Source organism: Herpailurus yagouaroundi, unplaced genomic scaffold (genome assembly GCF_014898765.1).
Source record: "Herpailurus yagouaroundi ecotype Mexico unplaced genomic scaffold, PumYag 250, whole genome shotgun sequence".
In the NCBI taxonomy this organism is placed as follows: Eukaryota; Metazoa; Chordata; class Mammalia; order Carnivora; family Felidae; genus Herpailurus; species Herpailurus yagouaroundi.
Genome location: NW_024412467.1, coordinates 326,633 through 346,210, shown reverse-complemented (window position 1 = coordinate 346,210; position 19,578 = coordinate 326,633). Strand labels below are relative to the sequence as shown.

Below are 19,578 nucleotides of genomic sequence, written 5' to 3'. Positions count from 1 at the left end.
TGGGATCTTCCAGTGATGAGACTATTTGCTGGCGTGGGATCTTCCAGCCCGTAGCGGAACGTCTGCAGATTTCCAATCCAGGATGAAAACAACCTCACTGCATGCAACACAGACGCCCAACCAGAAGTTAAAAAGAAGAAGAAGAAGAAGGCCTATACACAACAGCACAAGAGCAAATGAAAAAAGGAAACTTGTACAAATAATGTAATTAGTAAAGAAATAGCTGTAGAGCAGGAGTTAGCCGTGCTGGATGAGAAAGAGGGAAGTCTGGTGTTCTGGGGGCGGCACAATAGCCCGATGAAGGCCCAGTGAGATTATTACTATGGATTTCCCCTCAAATTTTACCTCGAAATATGTTGAATCTGTAGATATATTTACGATGTGATAATGAGTCTTAGGCACCCCTTACTTAGAGTCCCCTAATTTCAGATTTTCCACCTTTGGTTTCTGTGTGTGTGTGTGTGCGTGTGTGTGTGTGTGTGTATTGTATACACAAACTGGGTTCAGTGGCCATAGGGAGAGGGGAGGAGGACCATTAGAATTATTTATTTCCCCTGTTTGAACTATTTAGCAAGTGCAAACATTCTTTTTAATGTGCACAGAAAATAAATGTTATGTGAGTCGATTCTTGCTTTTTATTTAGAGTTGTTTCCCGGGCACAGCAGAGTACAGGGGCTTTGCCATTTCCCTCCTGCGTTTCCGTCTCATGGTTCTTTCCCTCCTTAAAAAGAAACCCCATTAAGCCAGAAGGAGATTCTGTTCCTTCGTCCTGGCCCAGATGCAGGCGTGTGCGGACTTGCAGGGACTCACTCACAGGGGGTACCCAGGCCAAAACTTGTCGGGGTCATTGAGGTGAACAGCACTTTCCAGGAAAAAAAAACCAAGCGAGATCCGCAGGTTCCACCGAGACTTGAACTCGGATCGCTGGATTCAGAGTCCAGAGTGCTAACCATTACACCATGGAACCCCACGCGGGAGGCCGGCCCCCCGTAATCGTCTATGAAGAGTTTGAGCGACTCCACTGAGCGTTTAGTCGCGTTTATGAGTCACGATTCTTCGTCCACGCTCGCGCATGACACTCTTAAAAACAAACCCCAGGAGATTTCATTTTTGTCTTATTTTATGTTCCGCCACCTAGACGGCCATAGAGTGCCCCGCCCCCCCCCGGCGCCCCCCCCCCCCCCCCGAGGTCCTCACCCTGCCGGCTTCGGGAGGAAGAGGGGGCACCCGATCCGCAGCGGGGCTGGGCGGACGTCACAGTCACTGTACGCGGCGACGGTCCCCGGGAAGCGGCCCGCTTAGTCCCCGGACACACGGGGCACAGGCTTGGCGTCTCGCCTCCCGGCCCCGCGGTGTTTTCTCCTCGCACATTGTTGATCGTCGCGTCTCCTGCCTCCGGGAAGACACACCCATGTGTCCGTTTCTGGCACGTTCACGGGAGAAAACCCGCGGGAGGAGCGTGTTGGCGAGAAAAAGGCGCAGGTGGGCTTGAGCGCACCTCGGCCACCTGCAGCCGTCGGCAAGGAGCGCGTGGGCCACGCGGCAAGTCACCGTCTACACCTGCCAAGTCACCGTCTACACCCGCCGCCTGACCCGAGAGGAGCGTGCCCGGGAAGGCTGCCGAACTCTATCCACGACGTTCTTTCCCGCTGCTCCGCACAGACCCTCTCTCGGGCCCCTCGCTCCCCTTCGGCTAAAGAACAGGCTTCTGGGCGCGGAATTTGTGCGGGCGGGACCCCGGGGGTGCGGGACCCTGGGGGGAGGGCGCGGGACCCCGGGGGGTGCCGGCCGCCTGCCCCGCGCGTCCGAGGCCGCAGAACGACTTCTCATCGGAGAGAAGCGGCCTGGGCCCTGCGGCGCGGTGACTATCCGGGTGAAACCTGACCGCGCTCAGGACTGTGTCCGAAGCCAGCACCCGGATCTCCGTGCCGCGCACCCCGGACATCTCCCGCCCCCGGCACTCGCCACGCGGAGGAGGCGGCGGCACGCGCCTCCCCTGCTAGCAGGGGCGAGCGAGGTCGGAAGGGCGGCCCGCCTCTCCTTCCATTGGTCTGTGATGCAAGACCAACCAAACTCAAGGAGCTTGCAAAACGCCAACTCCGTGCAAACACCAGTTCCGCGCAAAGCCCTTAGAGAACTAGGACCCGGTTCCGGAATCTGGGTCCTGCTCACCCACACGTCTGCGGCCATCTCTGGCGCGGGAGGAAGGTGTCACCCTGCAGCTCACAGGAGCAGGTGCAGAAACATCGCCACAGAAAATAATCTTAAAGGAAATGTAGAGCTAAGCTTGCAAAATGCAGAGCGAAACCTCTCCTCCCTCTCAGGCTTGGGGGTTAGCCCACGGCCCCTGGAGAGTCACTTCTTGGTCCGGGGCCTATATATGTATATATCCGAAAAGCAGGAGTGAAGAACAGGGAAAAGAAGACATTAGAACAGGACCAAATCAAAGGATTGAAACAGAAAGATACGGTTTTTAAAGTTCTTATTGTAGAAAAAAAGTCATCGGCACCTTTTCCCAAGACCATTCAACAGTTTTATTGAACTCTGGAAGGTCAGGTGCTGGAGGTGTAGAGGTGAATAAGACAGGGGCTCTCTGCTGGGAAGGATGTTCCGTAACCGGGGATCAAGTGGAGAAGCGCTTGTAGCTGGCAGTGTAACGGCTCGGACAAGATGGGAAGTTCAAATACAAACAAAAATGGAAAATACTGGTTTGCACAAGAATTGATAACCTACTGTGCAGACTGACCGTCCATAGAGAAAGTGCACAATAAGAGTTCAGCGCATGGGTCCCGATTATAAAAGCAGAACAGTTTGTCTTTGGCAGCCACAAGACGGTAAAACAGAAAAGGGAAAATAAAGAGTAAGTGCCACAACGGACTTAGAATTTTGGCTCAAACGAGCCTCCGTGCTGTTCGCTTTCAGAGGCACGTACACGCACCGGGGTGTGAACAGGAAAACCCAACAAGGGCAAAGCCAGCGAGCCCAGGAGCTCCCACTGTCATGAGGGAGAGAGGTGCTGAGCCCGCTCAGGGGAGATGCTTCCACCGGTCAGAAAGAAGGCGCTGGGCCTCGTGGCCATCGAGAGGCATTTCGTGCATGTCTGAAAACAAGAAAACGAAGCTGGCAATTTCTTCCGTCTCTTTGTAATGGACTGTGAAATTACTAGGGAGACTTCCAGAACCTTTGTGGGTGAAGCACCCCATGGCATAAGGAATGGAAGTGTCAGCCCGTCACACACAGAGGAACCTGGACCACAGACCACCCAGCGAGTTCACAAAATTACCCCAGTCTGTGCCCAAAACTAAGACCCCCCCCTCCACGTCTAGGTTTTTCCTGCATCTCATAGAGCCCAACGGTAACTCTTAAGAAATGAAATCACTCCAGTAAAATCAAACATAAAGCTCCTAGAGAAACAGCCTCTTCAAGTTCAGGCTGCATGATTCATTAACCTCGAAACTGCAAATTAGGAGCCCAAGGTGCACCCAGGCCTGGAGCTAAAAAGCTCGTCAAACTGGCTCTGATTGTATCCCTCGTCTCAGGGCGGTTATGGGATGTGGCTTCCTGACCAAGCTGATGTAGGAGACCAGAGTTACACAAATCTGGGTCAGGCCCTGGGGAGAGGACCAGGTTCCTTTCTAAGCAGAGGAAGATCAGAATCTCTCCCGCAGCTTCTGCTCAACCTTTATCTTGAGTTTCCCATGAGAACAGTTATATCTGAATTACATTTTCCTCATTTCTTTTGGCAAAGGAAAGTTCTCTAATAAAGTGTCTCCTAAGTCTCAATAGATACGCTGAAGCTTGTAGGAACACATTTTTTTTTTCCCCCTAGGCTTTCCTTGTTGCACTTGGAGGTAATGCCTTGTATTTCCAAGTCATAGCTATTTCATTAGCCATGCTTTATCCAGAGGTCTTGCTTCTGGAAGATTGAGAAATGGAGAAAAAATTCCAGGTAGTGACGGAAGTAAAAAGAGACACCGATACAGCCACAATCATAGTGGGGTATTTTCACACAATACACCTCTCTGAAAAGCTAATAGAAAACATAAACAGAAAAAGTAACCATAATTCATAATACTGTTATTCATATAACCATACAATATAGAGAGAACAGGGCACACATCAACTCCAGGACTCAAACTTTTTCAGACACAGACGAAATGATCTCAAATTTGACATTTTACCAGGCCACAAAGCAAGGCTCCAAAACCATAACAGGGCTGGATACATGCTATTATTTCACGGCAAGAAAATTATACCAGAAATCAAAACCTGAAAATGAAAAATTATATTTGTTTACAAAATACGAAATGTGCTTCTAAATAACCTATGGTTCAAAGGATAGATCCCAAATGAAATTAGGAACTATTTTGAAATAAATGATAAAAACAGTGCATATCTGAACACATACTGTGCAGCTAGAAGTGTATATAGAGGGACCCCCTTGTGTACATATATATAAATAAAATAAACACTTAAAGGTAATGACCTAAGCATTCAGCACATGAAACTGGGAATCAACCACTAATTTCTTTCCAAAGAAGCTTCAGGGAAGGAAATAATGAAGCAAAGAGCAGACAATGCAATAGAAAGTAAGTACAAAATGGGGACACTCAACAAAGCCAACAAAAGTGGTAATCTTTTTTTTCCTTTTTTTTGATATTTTTCTTGTGATAAAATACACACAACATAAAAACTGACCGTTTTACCATTTTTCAGTGCACAGTTCAGTAGCATCACGCACGTTCACCTTGTCCTGCAGCCCTTCCCACGTCTCTCCTGAACTTTATGCACCTTTTCTCAAGCTGAAATTCTGTAGCCACTAGTCAATACTTCCCTATATCCCCCTGGAAACCACCGCATCACTTTCTGTCTATATGCGTTCACTCTAGGTATCTCATGGAAGTGGAATCAGTTTTTGTCCTTTTGTGGCACATTTCACTCAGCACGGTGTCTCCAAGCTCCATCCGTGTTGACGAATGCATCAGAATGTCATTCCTTTCTCAGGCTGGATAATACCCCATCACATGCATAGACCCCATTTTGTTTAAGCACTCGCCCACTGATGGACACTTGAGCTGTTTCTACCTTTTGACTGTTGTGAACAATGAGTGTACAAATATCTGTTCGAGACTATGCTTTCGATTCTTTTGGGTGCATACACAGAAGTACAATTGCTGGGTCATATGGCCATTGTATTTTCAACTTTTTTCAGCCTCGTTGAGATCTAACTGGCACCTAACGCTGTGTAAGTTTAAGGCACAAGGCAGAATAATTTGATATGTACGTGGTTGATATGTACGTATTACCTCACAGAGTTTCAATTTTGTATTGATTGTGTGATTTATTTCAGAAATGCAATCTGATTTAACATTCAAAACGCAATCTATAAAAGTAAATCTTTTGCATCGATAATATTAATAAGTAAAAGAATAATTATACAGTCATCAAAATACACGTGTAGAAAGTGTTTGACAAAATACAGTCCCTGTTCATGTTTTTAACTTAAAAAAGCTTCTGTTTTTAATGGTTACAGATACATAGCAAGTTGCAAATATAGTACAGAGAGGTTCCATGTACCCCATGGTTCCTTCACCCATTTCCCTGATGGGTTACTTGTGACATAATCAAAGTACCATATTAAAAGCAGGAGATTAATATTGGCTCAGTGTTTGTATGTAATCCTGTCTCTGGTGAGAGCAGCCAATCTCAAAACGTTACATACTGTGGGCGTTCCTGCACCAGATACACCACAGAACATCTCTGGGATCATTCCACCCGCCCCTTCCAATCACGCTCACACCCTGTTCCCACCATCCGGAAACCTCTGGCAACCGCTACTCTGTTCTAATCTCTACAATTTTGTCACTTGGTAGAGTCACGTAGTTGGAATCATGCACTGGGCGACCCATCAGGATTACTTCTTTCCCTGAGCCTAGTGCCCCCCTGAATGGCTTCCAAACTGTTGATTCGTCACTAGTGCCCTCCACTCTTTCCTGCCTAGAGTTCCAATCGACACACTTTGTGTCGTCACGCACCTGCTGAAGGACACTTTGGTGGTGTTCAGTTTTTGGCTGTTGCAAAGAAGACCCCTGTGGTCCTTCATCTGTAGGTTTTTGTGCAAACACAAGCTTCCATCTCTCTGGGAATGAGAGTGCAGGGGACGAATCATACAGCATTTTCCTGTTTTATTTTGATAAGAAACTGCCATTTTGCATTTCCACCCGTATAAAAATCGTGTTCAATTTCTAGCACATTCTCAGAAAGGCCAGACTACAGGGACAGAAAACGTGTGTGGGGATGGGCTGTTGTCTGCGGGGCTGGGAGGTGTCTAGAAAGGGGAACACAAGGCAGTTTCTGGATTGATAAAACCGCCTGGATCCTGATTACGGTAGCTGATTACACAAACGTGTGCATATGCTTTCAAAAAGTCCATTTTACTCCTCAATAAATTTTTTAAGTATCATAAAAATAGCCTCTTGTGGCAGACTAAATACCCTTCACCCAGTGGTCTCTTTGGGAAATAGCTTACCTGGAGCAGAGTTCGGGGGAGAGAAAATTCGAAAGTACCCTTAGCTTTTGCACGTCGCCGGGCACAGGCCTGTTGGCGCGAACCTTCTGCGGCAACGAGCGTACCGACTCCGGTTTTTTCTGGGCGGCACTTGGGGAGGGCGGAGGCGGTGGGTCTTCGCCAGGCCCGAGACGCGTCCGCGCCAGGAACGCGCACCCCCTTGCAGGCGGGATCAGACTGGGGAGAACGGTGAGGGCGGCCTCTCCGCGAATCGCGGGGCAAAAGCTCACTCGTAGTCGGCAGGATTCGAACCTGCGCGGGGAGACCCCAATGGATTTCTAGTCCATCGCCTTAACCACTCGGCCACGACTACAGGCACGAGCCGTGCTTCTTCGAATTCTAGGAGGAAACGTGGTAGGTTTACAGGTAGGATGCCCGTGTAGACAAAAGCGTGTTTAGGAAGCTGGCCAAGGTGCAGGGAGAGAGACGCGACGCTGAAAACCGCCCTGGGTCCCCTCACTCGGGGTCCCCAAGCTCCGAGGCTGACACCTAACATAACCATCTCGCGGCGTTCGGGAAAGTGCTTGGCAAATACCAATGCGCTATCACTTTCCACGCGGATTAGAAGAAACCTATAGGTATAGACGGGTCCAGGAGTTTCATTTCCCCTGAGATCCTGGCTGCTTTCTGAAGAAATGGATTAGCTGGTGTGGTTTGGTTTTTGCCAGTGCAAAATGTAACCAACACGACAGTTTCCGGCTCTCCTGTTCACTTTTGCAACGCACTGCTTCCTTCGGCCGGATTTCCAGATGCTCCACAGGGACGATTCAGAACAAAATGCTTGAGTGTGGGTGCCAGGTAGATCGGTCCCCATTTTATGACCAATGGGTAAGAGGCGACAGCTGAAGGATTTGATGCGTCTTGAGAAAGCTGAGGTAACTGCTTGGATTTAATACATTGTATTTAATCAGAAGTAACAACGTGTTGTTTAAATAGAGTTCAATTCAGATGCCACTGGGAACGGAGAGGGCTAGATCTAATCAAAGATAAAATATTTTCCTTCTATTTATATCCAGAAAAGATAAACTGTGCTGTCGCTAATAACCAGAAGGCATGTGGTCATGGTAAGTAAGCACGCATCACTGGCAATCTTGGGAAAAGTCCAGCTATTTGCTTCAAAAGACTGTGAGACATATTTTCCATCTTTATTTTCTGCGTCTCCCCATAAGAATATTGGGGGGCGGGGGCGGCAGACCGTTGTCTTGAACTTTCCTAAAACCTTTTTGAAAGTCTCAATTTTTTGTTATTAATATAATAACCCCCAAAGAGTCCTTCACTCAAGTATGCACGCAAAATAATTCTTAAGGTCTAATTCAATCAGCAGGTCAGAGAGGTAGAGAGGCCCCCAGGAATTCAATTAGTCAAGAACAAACTCAGAAATAGTGACCCGCATTGGAAAAGACAGATGATTGAACTGCGAACTGCTGGGGAACATTCAACACCAAAGTCCTCGAGTCTATACTTAGAGTTCCTCTTTCGGTGCCCAGAAAAATAGATGTTTCTCTTCCTTGATTGGAAAATCTGTGATGTATGGAAACCCATTTGACAATAAATTTCGTATTAAAAATAAATAAATAAGAAAAAAAAGAAAATCTGTGATGGCTGTCTCACACGGGGTGAGGGAGGTGGAGAAAACAACCCACAAGCTTACCTCCCAGAAACCAGCAGGACTTGGGTATAACTTCTTTCCCTCACCCCCAACCCCAGTCCTTCCCTTTCTTTCTTTTTCTTTCTTTCTTTCTTTCTTTCTTTCTTTCTTTCTTTCTTTCTTTCTTTTCTTCCTTTCTTCTTTTTCTTTTCTTTTTTATTTTCTTTCTTTCTTTCTTCTTTCTTTCTTCCTTTTCTTTTCTTTCTTTCTTTCTTTCTTTCTTTCTTTCTTCCTTTTCTTTCTTTCTTTCTTTCTTTCTTTCTTTCTTCTTTCTTTTCTTTCTTTCTTTCTCTGTAACACAAGGGGAAACGTTTATTAAAGTGAAAAGTGCACTCTTGAGGTATGAGATGGGGTGAGCTTAAGAGAGAGAGAGAGCTTGGCCCCCTCCCCCAGTACTTTGAATGCAAAAAAAAAAAAAAAAGTGAATAGTTGAAGTCCCCCAGAACTTAAATGCAGACAAAACCCAGCAGGAATACGTAAGCAGTTGAAAAGTTGGGTTATGACTCCTGTGGTAAGAACCACAGACCACGCACCATGGGGAGCGGTGGGTGCATCTCACTAGGAAGAGCCTATTAGAAAGTTCAAGTTCCTACAGGGTTGAGTCTTGCGTGAGGTGATTTGGGGGAGGATTTCAAGAGGAGGGCTTTTCTGGATTGGATGCTGTCCGGAAGCAGGGAGCGATTCTGTGACTGGATAGCTTGAAACATCCCGTCCCGAAGGGAGAGTAGAGCAAAGCTGAAACTATGATTACTAAAGAGGCTGTGGTTACTCATATTGGACAAGTTGGGGTGACTTGGGGCCACTTTTGTGGCTTCACAATATTTTTGTTTCTGTTTTTCTTTTGTGTGTGTGAGTGCGCTCAGACACGACTACAGAGCGATCTTATTTTCATCTTGCTCCGTCAAGGTCACTGAGTGGCCCCGTCTGGCACCTGTGTTCGGCCAAGCTGTCTGTGCGCAGCAGGAGAGCGCCCAGGCCCGGCCGGTGACTCCGGGTCACCTCCCCATGACGGGTGCCGCTTTTCTCTGTCTCACAGTTTTCTAAGTCACGAATTTCGTCGAATATCACATCACAAACGCTTTTTGCAGGAACTCCCCAGATGTCATCGTAGTGGCTTGGTGATGTTTCGCTCTTCGGATGAGGCCGGAAAGAATTCGATATTCAATATTCTGCTTTTGTGCACAAAACGTTCTTCTTCAGGTGGGGCTCGTTCCGCGGGACAGTGTCCTGCAAAACGGATGACCGATTCAAGCATTATCAAGCTTAAATCAGCCAAAACGCGTGTCCCGGGTGCTGCGCTCGCGGGGAGAACACGACCCTGTGAGAACACGAAGGCAGCGCAGAGGCAGGAGCCCTGGGCGTCGATCGCCACACGAGTGTCCCGGACAAGGGCTGGAGGACATCTTTGCCTTGGAATCTGAAAATCGGACGCCATCTGTTACTTGCTCGCGCCCCCCAACAAGGCCCTTCTGTTCCCAGGATTGCGTGACCCCACGTGTCCTCGAAGGTCAGCGGCGGGAGAATGCACCATGGGCAAGCTCCAACTCACCAGCCTCGATTGGTTCTGGATTTACTAGGGGCGCAGTCTTTAATCTGTGAGGAAGACGCCCTGCCTCAGCCAGGAAATGGTTGCAAAACTCGGTGTGTGCCCATGCCCCCCACACCAGGCCTCTGTCACACTCACTGCCAGCACACCTTGGCCCGGTGGCCAGCCGCCCACCTACCACACGCTCGCATTAGGAGTTAACATTCCACTAGCTATGAGGGCGGCTAGACGGCGTGCAATTCTGCTGACTGGCTGTGGAGGGGTGAGCCGGGGCGAGCGATCCAGCACCCAAGATGTTTACTGAGGGTGTGGGGATCAGGGGTTCAGGGAAGGTAGCCCGAACGTCTGCTGTCGGGAAAGGGCTGAGGATGACCATGCGCGCGACCAACGGCATCAGCCTTTCCGGAGCTCAGGTCCGGGAGGGTGGATCACCCATCGTAGATAACGTAGATAACGGGGACATGAGCAGGGGTGGCTGTAAAGTCTGTGTATCTTAAAGATGCCCGTTGTCATTCAGTCCGTCGTCACAGCCGTCTAGAAGCAGCACACCAAGTTTTTGAGCCACCGGGGGGAAAAAAAAAAAAGAATATCCTTCCCTGTGAACGGGGATGATGGGGTTTCGTCCTGGTCCCGGCCCAGTGCCTCCCTCCATTCACAGGCTCAGCAATCGTAGGAGAGGGAATTCTCCGTCCGGAGCAAACTCTGCTCTCACTCACAATCTGTGGTCTGAGACAGATGGGTTTCCAGGAGACCCTAGTTCGCCCAGGATGGACAGCACAGGTCGGAAGACACAGGGGGAGACCGTCACAGCTGTGCCAAACATCACAGGATCTTTCCTCGCACTTCGCTGTTGGGATTTCCCGTGACATATACGGGAAAGGCCCACAAAGTATTTGGAGAACGTGGGTGCATGGCGTAGCCGACGCTGGGTAAGCGGCCTAGAGGACTTTATAACGTATAATGAAAATCATGTTTAGGCACCGTCTCTGCATGAAATTATTTACTTGAAAACGCGTTCTCAGATGGGGTGTTAAGACTGCTGAGGCAAGAGGGATTAAGATAAAGTCCGGAAGCCTATTTCATTCCACAGACCACTAATTTGGGGGCTTGCTGCAGATATGTGCCACACGAGCAGCTGGGAATATTTAACTGCTCTGCAGTCTACGCGTCTTATTTTCTGCGAAGGAGCCCTTGCAGCTGAGCATTCTGTTGATGGCAGACACAAACTAACGACAAATATATTTCTACCGCTGTCCACCCGGAAAGACTTCCTTTCATTTGAAAACTTTAACATTCTCTGCGAAGCACAGCGTGTGGGTTTAAGTATCTAATTAAGTAGCTTAAGGCGTGCTTAGTTAGGTCTCCGGATTCCCGGATCTCATCTTCCCAACTGACTTGTGCTTCGTGCCCATCTCGGATACTCCACGGTGACGAAAAGAATTTCATCTTGTAAGCGGACACGCAGGAATGACCCTCAGGAAATAGGACGACCCATCTCCTCTGGCGCTGAGAACGTTCCACCCGGCTTAGCCTCCCGCTCGCGTCCAACACTCTCGTCCTGTCCGCTTTGCACTTTCGCAGACGCTGGGTTGGGAGCTCGGGTTTTGCCCTGCAAGCGTCGGAGCTCGTTTTGTGCTTTCCGGGTGCGGCCCGGACGTGGGGGTGGGGCTGGGGACTGACGGCCCCCGCGTGCGCGCGCGTGCAGGGCCCTGGGGCCCCTGACCTCCACGTGTGCGCGCTCCGCCTGCAGGTCGGGGCTGGACCCCCGCTGTCCGGGTCGCCGCGCATCACGTCGTGGCCCAGTGGGAACAGCTGAGATGTCCCCTCTTCTTCCGACAGCCCCCTCCCGATGCGCAGATCACCGCAGCGCGCGCGTTCGCGCCCGCAGATCCCGGACTGGCCGCACCTGTAACCCGCCCCTTCGACGAACCCACTGGACCGAGGGTCGCCGAAGGAGCGGGGGCGGCTGGACCGCCCGGTCGCACCGGAGAGAGGCAGCAAAGAAAATTGCCGAGTTGGGAATCTGCAGTATTTCCCAAGCTGCCTGGATGCGCTCAAAGCTCCGCGGGCCTGCGTGGCGGTGCGGTGCTTTGCTCCGCGGGTCCCGGGACCAGGCCGCGCGCGGAAGCCACCGTCCTGGTCAACAGCACAGGTGCCAGGGAGCGCCTCCCCGACCGGGGCCGGAGGGGACGGGGTGAGGGCGGCGAGGAGGAGAGAGGTGGGTGGGGACGGGTTAGCCCCGGCTGCCTAGGCCACGTGCCGGGAGCCCCCCCCCCCCCCCCAGTTCTGTATTCGCGGAGCCAGCGGCCGGGAGCACATCCGTGCATCATGCGGCTGAAATGACATCTGTGTGTTTCTGTATTTATTTATTTGATTATTTATTTATTTACTTTTTCCTTTACATCCAAGTCGGTTAGCATATAGTGCAACAATGATTTCAGGGGTAGAGTTCAGTGGTTCATCCTCTGTGTGTAACACCCAGTGCTCATCCCAGCAAGTGCCCCTCCTTGATGCCCTTTACCCATTTAGCCCACCCCCCACCCACACCCCCTCCAGTAACCCTCTGTTTGTTCTCCATATTTAGGAGTCTCTTATGTTTTGTCCCCCTCCCTGTTTTTATATTATTTTTGCTTCCCTTCCCTTGTGTCCACCTGCTCTGTGTCTTCAAGTCCTCAGATGAGTGAAGTCATGATATATGTCCTTCTCTGACTAACTTCGCTTAGCATAATACCGTCCAGTTCCGTCCACAGAGTTGCAAATGGCCTGGGGTTTTGAGCTTTGATCACACTGTTCCTCATCTCGTAGAGACAGATGAGAATGGTCGCTGGAAGGATCAGAAACACCCGCGTCGGGTACTGTGTGTCCCTCGCACTGTCTTGTTTTTGTGTTTCTTGCACTTTTCGCGGTGACTGGAACGGAGTAAATGTCCAGAAAAATACTGTATTGCTGACCAAATGCACAGTAGACGACCTTAGGGCTCGGGCCCAGCGCGCCTCCCTGCAGGCTCTGTGGCGCAATGGATAGCGCATTGGACTTCTAGCGCGGGCGGTGGAGGAATTCAAAGGTTGCGGGTTCGAGTCCCGCCAGAGTCGGAAGTGTTTTGCCACTCAGTGGCCACTTGGTTTCAGCTTTGTGGTGTTGGGTCCCTGTAGTTTCTTCATGAGCAATCCCACTCGTGTCTACAGGGGCTCAGTGACCAAACACAGCGAAAGAGAATGAACGCTTGTAGCGAAGGTTCAACATTTGCATAAATGCTGCTATTTCTCTGTCATGAGAGACGTCTTCCAACGTGCAGTTTTCCCGGTCTTGGCTGGAGGGTCGCGGGCGGGGGTTCCACGCTGCTCCTTTGAACATTGAAGAACATTGAAGTCGCGGGGGCTTTGCAGCTGCTGACGCGCAGCCCGGGTCTGCACTCCCCCTTCCCCCACGGCGCCCCCAAAGCGCTCCTTGGAAGCACCCAAGTTCCAGCTCCGGAAACTTAACCAAAATTCAGTTTGCTTTTAAATGAATGGTGGGTGAGATCAGTAGCAATTATCCCCCTTCCCCCTTAACTGTGGAAATGGAGATAGAGCCGAAAAATACACCTGCTCTCCATCCTCGAACACTACTTCCTTCATTCTCTCCACTGGCGCTTAGTTTCGAGTATCCTTCCAGAAGTTATACATGCATGTGTATGTTATATAAACATATATTATACAATATATCTATATTATATAAGATTTATATATTTATATATAATCATATGGATCTCTGCGCCCGTCTTTCGTGTGTAATATCATTTCACATATGCAGTGTTGTTGTGTTCTTTATATAAGCTATGTAATATTCCATAGCAGGGGGTGTACAATTGTATGGTAAACACCTCACATCTTAAGTCCAGGTTGCGAGGCATCGCGTGGCCAGCCCTCCCCTTACTGAAGGCCCCCCGGGGGGGGGGTGGTCTTGTGTTTGCCATTAGGGAAACAGGACCACAGACCCACTGAATTCCCAGCAAAGCCTGCATCTGGCATGCTTCCGTGCGCTGAAAAGGGAGAACTGGTTGACCTCTACCTTTGCTTGTTGAGCATGGGGTCATTTATCTTCCAACAAAGCATTTTCTTGAACCACCTCTTGTGACATGGTGGGTTTTCTGCTCTTCAACTTGCACAATTCGGCCATGATGCACGTTTCACTGCCGTCAGCTAGGGTAATAATTAACCTCCTACAGAATACTGCCGATTACACACTCCTCATACCATGATATACATCGCATGTCCAGCAGGCCAGACAATGAAATGAGGTGGTAGTTTCACAGCCTCTGACGCCTATTCATTCCTGCATAGATTTCTCAGTAAATTACCATGTTCTTACTATAGCTGCAATGCCACTTTTCTAATATTAAATCTACACATGGATGATTTCCGAATTCTCCATGCCATTGCATGCTTTATCTGTTAATCCCTGCACCAAAATGCATGCCCTTAACTAAATGAGTTTTCTACTAAGTCTTGATACTTAGTATGCTAAATACCACTGTCTTTTTCTTCTTTAAAAGTCTCCTGACCAGCACAGTCACAGACTCACCTTTTCTCTTTGCCTTCCCTCAAGGATCTCAGTCCTACACTTCCTGCTTCCTGACATCTTTTCTCTAATGGTTATGTAATAGATTTTTTTCCCTGGTTTTCTAATTTTTGTATAGCCAGAGGACAACTCTCCTTGTGGTTAATCCTTCATGGGTGGAAGTAAAATTTTCATTAAAAAAAAAAAACACACACGACAGAGATCACCAATTACTTTTAACATTTCATAGTACTTTTCTTAGATTTTTAGATTATTTGATCTATGCATGGGGCTGTTTAAGGACCCTCTTAATCAATTGATTGATTTCTTTTTATCTGCATATTCTATTCCCTATATCATTTTTCTTCATAGGAAACCATTTTAATGTATTAACTGTTTACATTGCTATTACATTAAAACATTACATGTTTTCTTACCGAATATGTAATATTTTGTGCATATCTTTTCCATATGACAAAATCATACTTGGTATACATATCATTCCACTTCGGACTTTTTCTTTTTTTATAAATTGGGATTTAAAAAAAATGTTTACTTATTTTTGGGAGGGAGACAGAATGTGAGCGGGGTAGGGGCAGAGAGAGAGGGAGACACAAAATCTGAAGCAGGCTCCAGGCTGTCAGCATAGAGCCTGATGCGGGTCTTGAACTCACAAACTGTGAGATCATGACCTGAGCTGAAGTCAGACACTTAACCAACTGAGCTACCCAGGCACCCCTGACTTTTTTCCATAACCATCATTACTTTCTTTATACATCATTTAAATGCTAAGCAATATCTCATAGGGTGTATCTACCAAATTTTACCTTTTTAAAAAATGCTTCTAAGAAGGTGCCATTTTAGTTCCTGAGGCAAACATCCTCATTCGCATCCATTTGAAAGGCATCTACCATATACCATCCAGATGTGCTGGTCTGTAAGTTACATTTCAAATACATAGTAATAAGTGAAAGAAATACGGTCACTGCTGACGGTCCTGACTTCCCTTCCAGTATATCATATTTGTGTTTGGCTATATAATAATACATTTCATATAAAATTATAACGAGATAATTAAATGAAGGTCCCAACTGTCAAGAAGCAGGCTTAGAAACTGGCTTGGGTTGGATGGTGCAGCGGTGTGAATGTGTGTGAGGGAAGGAAATATTCAAGGTAGATCCTATCTTACTACATAAATAAATACATTGTCAGTAAACTTACAAGATCGGGGGTTCAAGAAACAATAAAATGAGAACATTTGCTGTAGATGGGACTTGGTGAAACAAATCAATGGATACATTTCCTCACAGGTCATTGACATGCTCTCCAAGCTTCTCGGTGTCTTTCTTGTAAAATGCCTATTTCATAAACAGCAAATGATTGGATCTTCTCTTTTTTCCAGTCTGACCATTTCTTGATTTCAGAGTGGGATTTTAAACTCACCGAGGATGTTGTAGAAATATTGCTGGTACCTGTTGAACGTGAGACTGGGTTCTACGTGTGTCTCTCGCGACGTGCGGATGTAGTAAGGCAGAGACCAGGACTGGAGAAAGCGTTCTCAGGCTCCTGATATTCAGTCATTGATTCATAGACAGAAAGTCAAAGGGCTCCCAGGGGGAGTTTTTCTCACTGTTAGTGAGGCCAAAAATAATACTTCAAGCTAAGGAAGTGTAAGAATTTCTGAAAGTTTGGCACCCGTATGTTTGACAGTTTATTTATTCTTTCTGTCTTACCTGGGAAAAAAAGGATGATACGGGCAATGGAGAATCTGAGTAAGCATTAATATCCTACAGAGCTCTTTAGTAACAATTCTGGGCAATTGAGTGTACATCACTAAATAAGTAATACAGATTTTACCAGGTGGGAAATAGGAGTCAAACAGCATTTTGTGCTTCTGCTAAAATTGTGACTTTTTGACAAGAGAAAGCTTTGATCCACATGAAAATTGTTTTTTTGGTTTTTTTTTTAAGATTTTACTTTTTAAAGTAATCTCTACACCCAACATGGGGCCTGAACTCACGACCCCAAGATCAAGACTTACATGCTCTTCTGACTGAGCCAGCCAGGCTCCCCATATGAAAATTGCTTTTATATACATTTTTATACACATTTCATATAACACACACACACTTTTATATACATTGTTTTTATAAACATTTTTATATCTTTTTTTGGTACAATGGAATAAAATTAATTTTTGAATGTGTAAAGGGGTCTTGAGGCTTGACCCCAGTGTCTTTATCGTTTTGAGGGGATTACAGACTAGGTAGGTCAGATAAGCATCAGAAACATCCTCGGCTTTACCTTTAACATTTTTGTATGAGTCCTCATTTAAGAGTGTAGTCGATTTTTCTTTGGAATAGTAGTGAGACTCCAACTCCAGCTAACGTATGGGTTAATCAGCACAAGTAGAACGGATGGTAGGTAAGTGGGATCCTTCCTTATCGTATAACAACTAATTTCTGACATGGAGTTAAATATTCCCCTGTGAGTAGCAACTTATCATAAACACTGAGGACCTCTGTTTTAATCGTGAAGTGTATGTACTATAATTGTCCCCGACTGACTGATAATCACTTTATACACAATTTTTATACCTATCTTTATGTTTGAACATGACTACGTTTTCTATAAGCTGAGAAATAAAAGATCATTGATATGTATTTATATTCATGTATTTTACTTTATTTTTATGAAATAAAAATACACCCTCATACACAATTAACCCAGGAAGACTTCTCTTTTCAGTGTTAGTCTTTTTTTTTTTTTTAATCCTAAGTTCAGTAAATAAGAGAATTCTCACAATACTTCTGAGTCCAACTCTGAAAAATGACAAAGCAAACCTAATTATTTCTATCATTCTTCCTTTTTAAAGTGGAAGAGCAAATCTTTCTGTCAGTTGGAGGCCATTCTAGAAAACCTGAAGGAGTTAGGCACAAAAGACATCTTCCTGGTTTTTACCCTTCTGAAGTTAGGCCCTACATTTGTGAAAATCAAGTCAAGAGGAATTGTCATGGGAGACAAAACATGAAGACAAGTCAGAATTGTGTAAAAACGAGGCATAGTTGTTGTTGTTTTTTTTTTAACAGATAACATGTAAATCCACAGCAATAGTAACAGTGACTATTGGGAACTTAAAAATATGTAGATTGTCTTCAAATTACTTAAAAATATACCAGGAGTACAAAGAGGCAACAGACTATTTTGGCGATTCAGAAAGAACTTCGGTTAACTTGGTACAAATAACTTGATAATTTTGCAGGAAAAAAAAATCAAATTTTGCTCTTTTGCACGTATTTTCATCCCACAATTGTATATTCTTTTCCTACAAACAAATCAATTAAAAATGACTATCTCATATTTTGATCATTTGTATATTGTTTTTTATTTTTTAAAAAAAAATTTAAATGTTTATTTACTACCGAGGGACACAGAGCGTGAGCAGGGGAGGAGCAGAGAGAGAGGGAGACACAGGATCTGAAGCAGGCTCCAGGCTCGGAGCGGTCAGCACAGAGCCCGACGTGGGGCTCGAACTCACAAACTGTGTGAGTTCATGACCTGAGCTGAAGTCAGCCGCCTGACCAACTGAGCCACCCAGGCGCCCCTGTGTACTGCCTTTTAAATGAACCTTACTATATCTCTATATGTATGTATTTAAATATACACACATACAGCATCAGATGTATCTGCGGACATTACCGGGGGTCCACGGAGGGTGGCACCGGGTGCCAATCACCCCTGGTTGAGAATCACTGTTCTCACCCTTTTGCCTCTCATGTCTCGCTGATCTGATGCCACAGAATACATCACATCCAGACGCTTCACGCCACAGCCCACGCCCTGACCATCAGGGAGAAGTGATGGGGAGAAGGTGTGCAGGGGAGGAAAGAGGAAGGTCGGAGAAGAAAAAGAGGCTGCGGCGAGGGCAGTGGGGAGGAGGGACACGCAGGAGAAGGGTGGAGGGGTGGAGGGTGCCCCTGCCCCTGCCCCTCACAGAGCAGTTCAAATACTGGAGGCAGGAACCCTCACCTCATCCATGTTGTAAGACCTACATTTTAATACTGATGTATTACTGAGATTCCACACAGAAGGAGAAAGAAAGAAACAGAAAGGAGGGACGAAGGAAGCACCGGCAGAGGAGAAAGACATGCAAGCCCACCGACTTAAAAAGGGTGAAGTGCGGGCAGCAATAGGGAGAAAGGGGAAGATCCGCTCTTGCTGCCTAAAAGGGCGGTTACGTAAAGTTGCAGACTTGGAAACTAAAACGGGAGCGTGTCAGAAGTGGGATTCGAACCCACGCCTCCATGCGGAGACCAGAAGCCCCGATCGCGGGAAGCGAAGCTTGAGTCTGGCGCCTTAGACCACTCGGCCATCCTGACACCCGCGAAGGGCGGGCCGCTAACCGGCTCGTAAACGCACCGGAGGGAACCGGACTCCGCGCGGCGAGCGCCAGCCCACTGCGCCTGCGCGATGCCGGAGGCGAAAGGCGAGTTTGCCGGAAGCCGGGGGCTGAGGCGCGCGGAGCCGGAGCCGGAGCCGGGAGCCGGGGACACCCGGGGGGACCCGGGGGACGCCTCCGCCCCGCCGGGTGGGGGTGAGGAAAGCGCGGACCGCAGAGCCCTCCCCCCCCCCCCCAAAGAACACAGATCCTCCATTTCCGAAACTACGGGGACAGTCCCGCAGGGGACAGCCAGGCTTAATCCCCCTGGGTTGTGTCAGGTCAAACCCTCCTCCTCTCCATCTTCCTTCCCTGCGTTCTCTTGAGGATGCCCTTCAGTCGTTCCAGTTCCTACAAAAGCCTCGTCCCGGTTTCCCCCACCGGCAGGGGAGGGAGCCCGCGCGTCCGCTCTGCAAGCACCTGAGGAGGAAATAGTGTGTCCGAGGGTCTTCCTGCCCCAAACCGCGAGTCCCCTTCGGCAATAATTGGGTCCAGGAAGAACCTTCACTCTCCCTGTCGCTGTGCGCGTTAACCGGCTCTTTAAAGAATGTCCAGGGTGGCGGTTACGCGGTCTGCTTAAGGATGAGATGACCCGGGTCGCTGAGCCACACTTTGGGGGGGGGGGGGGCGCCTGGTAGTTCCTGGAACCTTAGATCACTTCTCTTCCTGGTAGTTCGAACGCTGCACGGAATTTAGTTATTTATAAGACAAGTTAGCCTCACCCTCCCAGGGCCTGGGTAGCTCAGTCGGTAGAGCATCAGACTTTTAATCTGAGGGTCCAGGGTTCAAGTCCCTGTTCAGGCGGCCGGTGAACTTTTGTCCCCCCGGCCACATGTGGA

The 19,578-nt window shown here is 47.8% G+C and overlaps 5 non-coding genes across 5 annotated transcripts; 2 read left to right on the top strand and 3 right to left on the bottom strand.

The window, feature by feature from the left end:
- Nucleotides 1-895: 895 nt before the first annotated feature.
- Nucleotides 896-967, bottom strand: TRNAQ-CUG (transfer RNA glutamine (anticodon CUG)). Its single transcript has one exon. It is a non-coding gene; the product is annotated as a tRNA-Gln (tRNA).
- Nucleotides 968-6,799: 5,832 nt separating this feature from the next.
- On the bottom strand, nucleotides 6,800-6,881 carry TRNAS-AGA (transfer RNA serine (anticodon AGA)). The gene has a single exon. It is a non-coding gene; the product is annotated as a tRNA-Ser (tRNA).
- A 5,883-nt stretch (nucleotides 6,882-12,764) lies between these two features.
- On the top strand, nucleotides 12,765-12,854 carry TRNAR-UCU (transfer RNA arginine (anticodon UCU)). Its single transcript is given in 2 exon segments — nucleotides 12,765-12,801; nucleotides 12,819-12,854. It is a non-coding gene; the product is annotated as a tRNA-Arg (tRNA).
- A 5,720-nt stretch (nucleotides 12,855-18,574) lies between these two features.
- TRNAL-CAA (transfer RNA leucine (anticodon CAA)) lies at nucleotides 18,575-18,680 on the bottom strand. Its single transcript has 2 exons — nucleotides 18,643-18,680; nucleotides 18,575-18,620 (listed from the first exon to the last, which is right to left on the bottom strand). It is a non-coding gene; the product is annotated as a tRNA-Leu (tRNA).
- A 790-nt stretch (nucleotides 18,681-19,470) lies between these two features.
- TRNAK-UUU (transfer RNA lysine (anticodon UUU)) lies at nucleotides 19,471-19,543 on the top strand. Its single transcript has one exon. It is a non-coding gene; the product is annotated as a tRNA-Lys (tRNA).
- Nucleotides 19,544-19,578: the final 35 nt, after the last annotated feature.